We start from the raw sequence: 13,507 nt of genomic DNA, 5'->3' as shown, positions 1-13,507 counted from the left end.
AAAATGGTCACAATGTGGCACCAGAGAGTTTCATTTGGAGAACACTGTGACAGCTTGCATTCTGGAAAAGTCCCTCAGCACGCGACGGTCCAGAGGCCACTTCCGTCCTTCAGAGCTCTCTGGCCCGGAGACTCCCACCTCACCTGACACATGAGCTTCTTCTCCCAGGGATCACCATGCCGTTCTCCTCTTCTGGGGGGGGTGGTGTTTTGGGGAGGGGCAACTGGAGATTGCTCAACTCCATAGATGCTCAACAAGACATCAACACAATTCAACACACACTCCTGATCTAAAATGTGGGGGAAAGTAAAACAGTGGCTCTAGACCTCAATAGTAAAGCCAATAATTCACAGAATAGGAGAATCCTAGGATTCCCACTGAGATCATGAACAAGGCGAGAATGTCCACCATTACCCTCATATTTAACCATGCTCCTATGACACTAGTCAAGACAGTTAGACTAATGGAAACAAGGGCATAAAAACAGGGAAGGAAAAAAATAAGATTATCTCCTTTTGCAGAGGACCTAATCATACACCTAGTGAGCCAATGATAAATGAACTCAAATTCTAGAAGGATCCAGCAAGATAGCAACATGAAATTAACATGTAGAAATCAGTAACAGTTATATAAACATGTAATAACTAGGTAGAAGATAATCGAATCCACGGACCTCATTTATAATAGTAACAAGGTACATACATATTTAAGGATAAACATAAGCAGAAATGTTCAAAGCCAATACGCAAAGAACTATAAAACAACCCTAAAGACAAAGCCAACTTGAATAGCTATGTTCTCTCTCGTTCCAGCTAAGATATCACGACACCATCAGTATTTTAATTCTCTTGTCGAATGTGATCTCAATAAAAAGTTTTATGAATTTTTCTTGGAATGACAAACTGACATTGGATTTTATATAGAAAATCAACACACAGAATAGCCAGGGAAATCCTGAAGAATAAGACTGAAGAACAGATTGGACATACCAGGTGGTTGTGTTTGTTTGTTGTTTGTTTGTTTTAAAAGGACCCATGAGGGCTGGCACATGAACAGTCAGACCAATGGATGGAATAAGAAATCCAGAATACACCCAATGCATATCATTACCTAGTACACGTCTCATGTAGTATTTCAAAACATGGGGGCAAAAATTCCTCTTTATAAAAAATGGTGTTGTAGTAAGTGAATAGTTATTGAAAGAAAGAGATGTAGTTAGGTCCATTCCTCACACCACACCCAGGAAAAATTTCCAGATGGGTCAGAACTAAATGCTAAATAAATGGACAGAAGAAGGGAAGAAAATGGAATTAGAAGTGGATTGCTATATCATCTGAGTCCAGCAAAAACCTTTCCAATTATGACTGAGGTTGACAGTGGAACCCACAGAGAAAGCAGCCCTCCAGGCAAAGACCAGCTCCCCACCCCTGATTCTCCAGGTGAACCTGTTTGCACCCAAGATCCTAGTGGCTCCCGAGAGAGCTAAAATAGAAGCTGGCTTCCAAGGACGGCAATTATTCTCAAATGCCAGGGGAGGCACAAAACCTTCACAAGCCGATCTGCAGGTAAGCAAGAACTAGCATACCCAACAGCCCCAGCGCAGAAAAGGAAGGGATGTTTCTTCTGCTCCTGAAACTAAGGCAGGACTGGACTAGGGAATTAGTTGCCGTGGGTTCATCTAGAGACCCACAACAAGAAAGAGCCATTTGCTGCTGGGCCAGCTTTTTCTGAATCCACTTTTCTAATTAAAATTGAATCTATATTTATGATTTTTAAAAAGGCAATACAGGAATAGGAAAAAACCCCAATGTTTCCCTATAATAAGTACATTTATTATTCATTTTAAAATGCTTTTTTTCTTGTATACATTGTAACAGTGGGATCTTGTCATGTATGAATATAGGTGGTTCAAAGCAGCTTCCCTTTTCTGAGCCCAAAGACTGGCCAGAGTATAAGAGCAAATAAAATATAAAATGAGAAAAACATAGTTTGGGTTTTTCTTCTCTTCTTCCAGGGCAAAAGCTGAATCTCTAGGTGCACTGAGTCTACATTTGCAAAGCCAACCCCAGGAGGGGCCAGTCTCAGTGTGAATAACTAGAATGGAATTTCTGCTCAGGTCAGAGGCTAGAGTTATGAGCAGGTAACAGGTGTACCTGTCCAGGTAACAGGTGTATACTCTCCTCTTTGCAGGGACCAGGCAAAGTCATTAGACTTTAATCATGAAACATTTTTTTTCTTCTCTTTAAAAATTATTATTTGATTTTTATTTTTTTTCTTTACCCCTAGATCTTCCGATCCGACCAAACTCACTCAATGTTTTATAACCAAGAAAACAGGCAGATTTTTTTCTCTCTACAAGAACCTTGTGTTACTTAACATGGTTGTCCCTGTTAAATGGAAGACAGAGAGAAAAAAAAAAGAGAACTTCCTCTAATCAATTATCTTACATACCCGTTTTATCTCCAGTTACCTGTATTTTGTATTAAAGTTTCAGTGGATTTGCACTGTCCTTTCGTGAAAAGTTAATACTACCTTTGAAGACAATATTATTAAATCACCCTTCCATTAAGATAAAGAAATGGCCCCGGAGTCTTTATTTCTCTCAGCTCACTTCCTGTTAAACCTGACTTGAAAGCCCAGGATGCCTTTAAAGGCCACGGCGGCTCCAGTGCGAATCGGTGCATTTCACAAATCTTCACGGGCTGATGGCCTCCTCATCTCGGGGTGGGGTTCAGAGAGTCCAGATGCTGCTGGTCTTTTTCTGCAATGCTACAGCACTAAGTTGGCCCACAGAGTCTTTCCCATCTTAGTAAGTCAGGTGAGTCGATAGTTGTTCTAAAAGGAACAAAAAAACGTTCCTGCCACCAATTGCCAAGAGGTGCAGGATTTAAGTTGCCTTGTCCCAAAGTGTCGATCTGCAAGCAAGGAAGTGGGCGGGGTGGGGAAGAAGGGAGTTTTGTTGAATTCTCATATAATTCCCCCATCTGCTATGCTTTTTCAGATTTTCATCCCTCCATGCTTCCTTTAACCCGAAATTCCCGTCTGGTCAGATGTAATGGAATCATGATGTCCACTTGGAAGGTCCTTCTGGGCCCCTCTGCTGTGCTGAGTGCTTCTACTCTGGGTCCCCAGGGTGACCCCCCGCGCGGTGGCCCCTGCCTACCATGTCTGAGTTAGTTCCTGTGGCTCAGAGCCCCTCGCCCTAGAAACTCCTGGAGGAATGGGACGCTGTGTCATTTAGACTGCAGGTATATTCAGTGTTTTGGACAGTCCCTGTCACATAGCAGCCGCTAACTATATGTCTGAAATGAGAGAAGCAGAAAATAGCCGAAAATCTGCTGTTTTATGGTACTTACGGGTAAAAGGCCATTATTTCTCATTTAAGACGTGTGAAATGTCAGGCTCTGGCTCCCGCTGTATTTACAGTTCAGCTACCATTGGTAGAAGTTTATAATGATTTATTAAATCTGCCTCTCCCACATGGACATGATTCATCGCCCCTTACCCGGGAGCTCCGTGCCCCTCGGAGCTGGGAGAAAAGCCGTCCTGGAAATGGGCCAGCGCTTTCAGAGGCTGGGGTCTTTCCTTCTCTCACCTGGACACGGCTGCTGGATCAGGAATCCGATCTTCAGTGCCCACTGCCTGCACAACGATCATGTGTCTACATTGGCTGGAATGAGCACCAGGGTCTGGAGAGTATTTGTGGCTCCTTCCCAAATTCATGTTGAAATCCTAACCCTTAAAGTGATGGTTTTAGGAGATGGGGTCTTTGGGAAGCAATTAGATCATGGTGTGTGGGGGGGGTACCAAGAAAGCCCCCTTAGCACATGAAGAGACAGCAAGAAGAAAACCATCAACGAGGACAGGGCCCCCACCAGACGCCAAATCTGCTGGCCCTTTGATGTTGGCCTTTCTAACCTCCAGAACCATGAGCAATACATTTCTCTTGTTTATTAGCCACCTACTTCATGGCGTTTTGTTATAGCTGTCCAGACTGAGGCAACGGGCTTGTTAAAAGTCGTGGGGAAGAGGCCTTCTTTACTAGAGGAATTAACGTCACTTGCTGCAACTCATACATTCTGGAGTCTTCTTGGCCTCCAACAGTGAGGTGTTATTTCTCCCGCAAGTCCATCCAGTGTAACCAGGTAGCTCTCTTCCACGTCACGGTCAGGTCCCTGTAGCCCTGGAGGGCGGATGAGAAGAGAAGCCGTGGTCCCTGGACACCACCTCCCATTTCAGGCATCCCTGGGAACTCACTGGAGGTCACATGAACCAGCAGGCGGCACCGGCCCTGGCTCAGCAGAAGGGGGACTTGTCAGGAGCGGGGGTGACGTGGAGAAGCCGGTATTGATCCCGATGCAGTGTCTTTACCAAGAGCCCATGCCCCCCAGTTCCCACGGGCCTGGACCTGCCCTCCCCGGTGCTGTCCACATGGTCCCAAGGGGCATCTGAATTCAGGATGCCTGGAACGTTTGTGAAAAGTGTACATTTTTTTCTGTCTTGGTGTGTGTATTCGTGAACGTTGGTGTCCGATTCTTAGAATGGCTTTTTTCCAGTCTGAGGGTTGAGTGTGAATATTCTTGGAGAAAGAACAGACGGAAGCGAAAGGCACCACTCACCATGCTCCTTGCAGCGCGGCTGGGCAGGCTAATGCTCTGACAGTCCAGAGAAGACACAGTGCTTTGGGCACGACCCTGCTGTCCAGCAAATCCTGACTCCAAGGTTGACTTCTGGTGGGAGAGGGGGCACCCTCGACTTGGACGTTCTGGAACTCAAGCCTACCTCCCATCACAGGAAGTTAGGAAGACCACAGCTATGGGTCATGTGACAGCAGGAAGGTGAACCTACTCTAAATACTGCTGTACGTGATGTAGGATTTGCGACAGAGGCCGGTCAGCTGCTCACAGCACAAAGGGTGAGCCATTTCGGAGGAAGAATAAAGAGCTGGTGCAAGATCGCACCACGGACAGCCCTCTCCTTACAACCCCATAATATTTACAAATGTGTCTAAGTGCGCAGACCGTAAAGGAAGGTTCCCAAGAACCAGCCTCAACGAGGGAAATTAGATTAGAATCAGTTCATTGATAAATCCCTATGCTGTCCCTGCTTCTGGGAAGCAGAGGACTTACTAAATCCTGACCTAAAACTGCTAAGAGCTGGCATATTTAATTTGGCCGTTTTTATTAATATAAATGATTACTAATAAATGAGATTTTTGTAACTTAGTAATAACGTGGGGAACTTTTTTTTTTTTTTTTGGTACTGTGGACAATTAACCATGAAGGGAATAATTCTAGACCTCATAAGTAAAAATCAAATTAAATAATTTTATATGCTTAGGGGAAGATAAAATGTTCTACTCATTAGTTTTCATAATTAAGGACAAACAAAAGTGTTCGATAATATAATGGTAAATAATTTAATCTTTATTTTGAGTCTACATTATGGTAAATGAGAAAGAAAATGAGGTTAGAGGAGACACTTGGAATATCAGGAAGGGTTTATGGAATAGCTGGGAGTCCAGAGACCTGGGGTCTAAGGATTCTGCCGTCTACCACAAGAGATCAGTGTGGGTTGTTCCTGCCGCAAAGCCATAGTCTAAAACTCTGGTCTCTTTGGTGTTATTTAGAGCTATCTGTGAACTGGAGTCAGAAGGAAAGGAGAGAAAGAGAGAGATAAAGAGACAGAGAGAGAGGGACAGAGACAGAGATTCCAGTTAACTCTCTTCCGATGATGGGTACAAAGAGAAAACATATTCTTTTCAAGTACTCACGGAACATTTACCAATATAGACCATACTCTGGGTCACAGGAAAAGCTTAAAGTAATTTAAAAGGATTGAAATAATATGAATTCTATTCTCTGACCAAAATGGCACTGAATTAGAAATCAATAAGATCTATGAAAGATTTATGAAAAGTTCCTAGATATTTAGAAATTAAATAACACAATTCTAAAGAATCACCCAAACCAGAAATTAGAAAGAATTTTAAGCCGAATAGAAATGAAAAGTGAGATGTGGAAATCGGTTTGACATTGGGAAGATCATTAATTTGGGGCAAGTTGGTTGCGATAATGCCTATATTAGAAAAGAAGGAAGTCCTTAAACTAATGAGCTCAGCTTTTGCCCTAAGAAACAGAGACAAAATATGAGGAAGAAGGATAAAATGAAACCCAAAGATCATATAATATATAATATAGTATATATAATATAATATATATAATAAAGATCAGAATAGGATCCAATAAAATTGTGAAGGAAAGGCAAACAGAGAAAAAAATCAATGAAACAAAAGGCTTTTTGAGAAGATAAACAAAATGGAAAGTCCTTAGTTGGATGGATGAGGACAAAAGAGGAAAGAGGGGAGTTTTGTTGAAATCTCTTTTAATTCCAGTGTGTTGAATTCCAGTGTTGAATTCTCTTTAAATTGCCAGTGTGAGCAAGTAGAGAGATGATCTTACTGCAGTTTCCACAGACAGTAAGGGAATCAGAAGGAAGCGCTACCAAGAACCTGAAGTCTGTATGTTTAATAACTTAGTTGGAATAAGTTCCTTGAAAGGCAAACTATCAAAGCACAGTCAAAAAGACACAGAGACACTAAATATCCCTGTGTTTATTGAAGAAATGGGATACGTACTTAAAGCCATCCCACAAAGTGAATTCCAGGCTCAGATAGCTTCACTGGTGAATTCTACCAAATATTTAAAAAAGAAATGATAGCGATTCTATTCAACCTCTTCTAGAAGATTGAAGAGACTACTTCCTTTCCAACTCATGAGATGAGGGTGGCATTACCCTCATACCAAACCCTGCCACACACATTATAAAAACAAAAAATGTATCCTAAGGGTTCATGAAAATAGACGGAAAGGTTTAAACAAATTTAGCAAATCTAATCCAACACTACACATCCACGATAATTCATCATCACCAACTCAGGTTTCTTCCAGGAATGCAAAGTTGTCTTAACTTTTGAAAATTAATCAGTGCGATCAACTTATTAACAGACTGAAAAATAAAAATAAACACCAGGGGTTATGTCTTCCTTGTTGCATTTGGTGGTAAGGGACAGAAACCTACTTAGAGGAGCTTAACATATGAAGTCATTCGTCGTGATGTAATGAAATGTCCAGCAGCGGCAATCACAGGTTGGTTTAGTGGTCGCTAAACGATGCTACCAGGCATGTAGGCTCCTCCCATTCTTTCTTTCTAATATATTCAATTTGCTATCTCCCCTCCTCATGCTTGATGCCTCATGGTCCCAAAACGGTTGCCTGAGAGCCAGGCATCACATTCTCACAACCCTCATACAAAGCAGTACTGAATATAAGATAGGTGAAAAAGATCTCTTTGGGTACCATTTTTTTTTTTAATCACGTAGAGAGTTCTTGCCCTGAGCTCACCACCGGTTCTGACTTATATGCCGCATTGTCCAGAAATGAATCTCGCGTGACCCAAGGCCAATCCCCGCCTGGAGGACAACAGCATTAGAGTAACTGGATTAGACTAGTCGTGATTGATCCCCTGGCTTGGGAACATGTGCAGCTTAACATTGGAAGGTTTGGTAAGTTGGGAGAAGATCAGAATGCCTGCTGGGTGTTGGCCACAGGAGACAATAATCTTGAGTAATTTTAAACACAGTTAGGTTTCCTACTAGGGGAGGAGATGAGGAAGAAAGTTTGTGTGGGAGAGCTGACTATGAGAAGGGCTTATTAATGAGCACCAGTTAAGGTAAAAAATTACCCGCAGTCACTCTTTGCCCTCAGTTAAACAACACAGGTGGAGATTGGCTGCTTTCTTAATTTAAGCCTGCATTTTGGGGAAGCTCCCCTTCTGCTCATGTCTCACCTAAAAAACCGAGCTCTTTGTCCACATTAAGTGCGATCACCATAAAGCCACATCTATCCATTAGCATCTGTCTTTGTTTCCTCGGGCTCCTGTAACCGGAGAGCACAGACTGAGTGCCTTACAAAACACAGACACTCATTTCTCTCAATTCTGGAGGCTGGAAATCCAAGATCAGGGGCCCACAAATTCGGTGTTTGTTGAAGTCGCTTCCTGGCTCATGAGTGTTAACCCCTCCCTGTGTCCTCTCGAGGCAGGAGGGGTGAGGGGACTCCCTGGGATCTCCCTTACTAGGGCTCTAATCCCATTCACAAGGCTCCACCTCAGGAACCTCATCACCTCACAGAGACCCCTGCCTCCTCCCACCATCATCTTGGGAAACGTGGCTTAAACATGAGAATTTGGCTGGGGGGCACAGATATGTGGTCAATAGCGACAGCCAAAGAGACATTTGGGGGCATGACATGATAAGAATTCTTTTTTTTTTTTTTAAGATTTTATTTATTTGAGAGAGAGAGAATGAGTGAGAGAGAGCACACACATGAGAGAGGGGAGGGTCAGAGGGAGAAGCAGACTCCCTGCTCAGCAGGGAGCCCGATGGGGGACTCGATCCCAGGACTCCAGGATCATAACCTGAGCCGAAGGCAGTCGCTTAACCAACAGCCACCCAGGCGTCCCAATGATAAGAATTCTTTAACTGGAGTTGATTTTGAGTTGTGGGACAGATAGAATTATTTCAGGACACCCTGAGCAAATCAAAACCTGCAAAGCACATTTAGGCAGAAAGGGGACATTTTCTTTCATACTAAAGACAAATAAACAACCAAACAGGCATGATAACTTCTGTTGAGTTTTCCAGATGAAATCTGATCATTTCATGACAAATCACCTCCCTCCCAGTCACTGAAAGAGCTTGGGGTGGTTCGCTGTGAGCTGCAAGCATGGCCACAATTATAAATTTGATAATTCCGTCAAATATATCCTTAGCATAATATGAGAAATGCATGTATTGTGGTGTCACTAGTTTTGAGAAAACGTGATCTGCTTATCACGGAGGGCTCAGACGTGGTGTGGGATTCGCCCACGTAGAACTGAGCCTCCGTGAGCTTATTTTGGTCACGATGAGAGCTGACTCTCTGACAGAGACCTCAGGAAATAACAGTCACACTCATTCAGATGTTTCTGCTGTAGTTGTGATCTCTCAGCAACCACTCACACGTCTGCCATCAGTAAGGGGACAAAACGCGAGGTCAAGTGAGGCACGAGCTGGTGTGAGGGACAGAGAAGTTCACAGGAACAAGCCACAGTGATGTGGTTTCTGTTTCCACCAGGCTCCGGTCCAGCAAGCGAGAAGCCAGATGCGTGACCACCTCCATGCGTGGAGACAGGCTCCAATCTCCCCCTTGCAGACTGGTGACCCCTGTCCTTCTTTTGAAAACCATTTTTACTTATTTTATTTTTAAAATAGCTAATACATCAGGGGCACCTGGGTGGCTCAGTTGGTTAAGCGTCTGCCTTTGGCTCAGGTCATGATCTCGGGGTCCTGGGATCGAGCCCCACATCGGGCTCCCCGCTCGGCAGGAAACCTGCTTCTCCCTCTCCCACTCCCCCTGCTTGAGTTCCCTCTCTCTCTCTCTCTCTCTCTGACAAATAAATAAATAAAATCTTAAAAAAATAAAAAATTAGCTAATACATCAATACACATTTACGTAGGAGGAAAAAACAAACCTAGAAAGTACAGATTAGGAAAGAAAAGGAAAATCATTAAAGTCCTACCAGCCAGGGCAAAGATATTTTGAGGTCAGTGATCTTTCCAACACAGTGCCCTCAGTTACTAAACTCAGAATGTGTACAAATGGCATTTTGAGCATAACATCACAACTCTGGGAAAACCAGAGAAGCTTTCTTTGTGCCCCGACCAATGATGTGAGAACTGTGTGTTTTGCAGACTGACTCTGGGCCGGCGGCAGAACACCTGTCATGGGTAAGCTTCCTCGTACCCCCCGGAAGCCGTCTTCGAGCCCAGGACTCAGGTCTCTACGCCCCCCTCCACTCAGCTGCACAAGACAGCTGTAATTAGTCACAGCAGAACCTTACCAATAAGTCCCCTGGATGGAAATCAATAATCCATTAGTACAGTGGATTCTCCAAGCCCTCTACGTCGGGGTGACGTGTCGTTGTTTTAGATGGTCTCAGTCGGACACCTTTAGACCCTGAAAACTGACCGCGTCTAGGAGGCCACTTGCCGTGGACACAGCGACGCGAGCTGGGCCAGTTTGGAGGTAAGGAGGTAAGGGACATTGGTTACAGCTCAAACAGCCAATGTGTCTACCACATTTTTTCAAAGAAACGGACTCACAAAATCACCTCCTTTACAAATGGGTAAGCAGGGGGCTGCAATTTCTCTCACCCCGATGTTTTCACTTTTTCTTCCTTTCTGGCAGCTTTTTAACAAAACTGCTAATGCACAAATATTTATGCTGCTCGCTTTCCCACACCCATTTTCTCCATTGTCTCCATCAGAGAAAGTTCTAATCAGAAATGTAAGCACTATCTACCAGAAACCCAATAAGCAAAATAACGAATGCGTTTCATTTTTTTTTTTTAAAGAAAAAAATGTATATCTAAAGAGATCACTTGTGGAAAATTATGAGCAAGGACAGATTATGATTCACATTGTGGAATTGTGCAATTTTCTCCTGCCAGGCCCTGAGCTATCATTATAATCAGAATTCTTCTTCTTGAAAAACCGAGATGAAATTTCCAAGTTTCTAAATGGTGCAAGATGGAGGCAGATAAGCAGCTAATGGGACAAGTTAATGGGAATTTGGTGAGTGGATAACACTGAGTAATTACAAAAGGAGATGAGATCTGCCATCACCCAGTAACTTTTCCTCTTGCAGAGATATAGAGGGATCTGAGCTGGTGTTTGCAGAAATTGTTTCCATGGCAGGAATGAGCACCTCCCCAGCCCCCACGAGCTACTTGAGCAGCTTAAATTTTCCGGGCGGGACCATGAGCCAACACCCACATGGCCCTGCCCAAGGCCACCCACTCTGCACCCCTGTCCTGGCTGCACCAAGCCTCCTCCCTCCAGGCCACCCAGGGCTGGGGCAGCCCACTCTCACCTATGGGGTATGACCCTCCTCTTTAGGCAAAAGACATCCCCGACCCCCACCAACAAGACTTCCCTGCCCTGGCCCCTGGATTCCAACACCCCAGGGACAGCTCAACTTTGAGTCACCTTCTTCTGGCCCCAGGACAGATGAGCAAGGGCATTCACATAGAATTTTCTCCTATTCTGAAGACTGGGATGGCATTGACGCCGTTCACAGCATTTACATTATAGCTGATATTCCCAAATATGCATATTTTGAGAAGTTAATGAAGGATTTCTTCTCTTAGACTCATTGATAACCCTAACAGTAATAGTCTCAATGTAATTGCATTTTTATTCATATATGAAAATCTTACTCCCGGGTAACTAATTGGAAAGCTTAAACTTGTCAATCCAAACCTAAGCTGAAAATTATGTGGGAAAAAAATCGCACAGATAATTGAACGTCGGCCTCTTGGATTTGGCTCAAGTCGTGATCTCAGGGTTGTGAGATCGAGTCCCACGTTGGGTCTGAGCTCAGCAGGGACTCTGCTAGAGATTCTCTCCCTCTGCCCCTCCCCCTGCTCTCTCCCTCTAAAATAAATAAATAAATCTTTAAAAAAAAAAAGGAAATTATTTGATTGTTTCCTTTTAAGAAACAAACAACCCATCAAAATTATTAATCTGATAAACTACAAAGTAAGTTAGATGAAGCAAAGTAGTTTTTTTAAATTTTAAATGCAGTTACATGTGTTTGTTGGAGAAGTAATTCCCATAAAGTGATTTATTTCCACACTCCCAGGAGGCTAAGTAATCTTTAAAAATATCTTTTTCATCTCATAGATATTAAATTTATAGAAATAAACGTATAATTTGGCACACAAGTTAAATTTTGCATTTATACTCAAAGGTTAAAAGGATCATTGTATAGGAATACACAAACGTTGACGGAAATGGACTTTTTTTTAAAGCAGTCTCTGTGCCCAGCATGGAGCCCAATGGGGGACTGAACCCACAACACTGAGATCAAGACCCTGGCCGAAATCCAGAGTCGGACGCTTAACCGACTGAGCGACCCAGACACCCCAGAAATGGATTTTGCGGGGGGTCTCTTTTTAAGATGGGAGAATTGAAACAAGAGTCTTATATCTAAATATAAGTTCAGGAAGCACACATCTGGCCCATTTGTTCTCTTGTGCATCATCTTCCCTGTTTAGTTTTATGCATTCTTGCAATTTCCCAGCTTGAAAAAAGCATTCCTAATCAAGAGGTTCAGTAGGACTCAGCTGGCTCCCTAGACTATTACTTTTTGAATGGCAGAGAGTTGCTTTTGCAAGTGTAGGGAAATCATGGAGAAAAGGGTTGTTCTGAAATTTGGTGTCATCTTCCCTCACGTTGAAGCTTCCTGACTTCCATCAGCCATGATCTGGAAAACTCTTTAATCTCTGCCAACCACCGGCGAAGTCTGAAAGAAATCCTCTAGAAACTAGTGGTTTTCTCGGTATATGGAAATGGACTTCCTATACAGTGAAATTCACTTTTGCAGATGTACAACAGATATCAGTGGCCTTCGTGGGTGATTTGAAGAGGGTTTCCTATTGGTTGAAGATCAGAGAATATCTGCCCAGATCCAGTAATAATGACATTAACAAAATAATATTAATAATGGTTTATTTCATTCAGTGTATACTTATCCAGCACTCAGTGATGTTCCGGACTCTGATGCATCGTCGTGATGGGCAGCTAGTTGCCGTCACATACGTGCATTCTTAATCTTCTCTTTTTCACTAATAAAATCCCCAATTTTAGCTGGCTGGGCAGAATCAACACTGCACTTCCTGCATCCCTTGCAACTATATGTGGTCTTGTGATTAAATTCTGGACCATAGGATATGGAAAACAATGCATGCATCTTTGGGATCAAAGTTTAAAAGTATAACCCTCTGCCATGGGCTGGAATAGGACGCAGAGATGCATCATCCTGAACCATTGAAATAATGACAATACCCAAGGGATGAGTGTGCAGGAAAACAGAAAGTGCCCTCACTCACATGCACATTTATTAAGGAATGCCTAATGTTTCCAGAAACCCAGATAAGTATGGAGTAATCATCAGTCTACAAAGCTGCAGAGCCCAGCCATCAGACAGACACGCTGCGTTAGCTCTTGGAAGTCCGATTTCTCAGCCAGGGCTCCCGATAGGGTGGTGACGGGGAGAGATAAGAGTTTTAAAAGCTAACAAAAGCAAATTTCCTGTGAGAGCTGGTATTTCATTTTAACTGGTAAAGGATTTAATGCCGGAGGTGGCGAGATAATCCATCAGTGCTGAAAAAAACTTTAAATTCCTGAGTAGCAAGTATAGATCTCTGACTCAAACAGTATTACTGGTCATAAAACACCTTGCCTCCTCTTATTCCTCCTAATAAGGCCTCTTGCATGGCAGGCAGAATTATGGCTCACCCCTTGCAATTAGGGGATACCTAGATGTTGGAAGCCTTCGGCCCAAGGCCCTATGTGACAAAATAGAAGTAGAGAGAACCAATGTTTCTTATTTTTGCTTTGTCC

This window comes from Mirounga leonina, unplaced genomic scaffold, assembly GCF_011800145.1.
Source record: "Mirounga leonina isolate KUSES-001 unplaced genomic scaffold, KU_Mleo_1.0 Mir_171, whole genome shotgun sequence".
NCBI classification, from domain to species: domain Eukaryota; kingdom Metazoa; phylum Chordata; class Mammalia; order Carnivora; family Phocidae; genus Mirounga; species Mirounga leonina.
Note: the sequence above shows the minus strand (reverse complement) of the source record.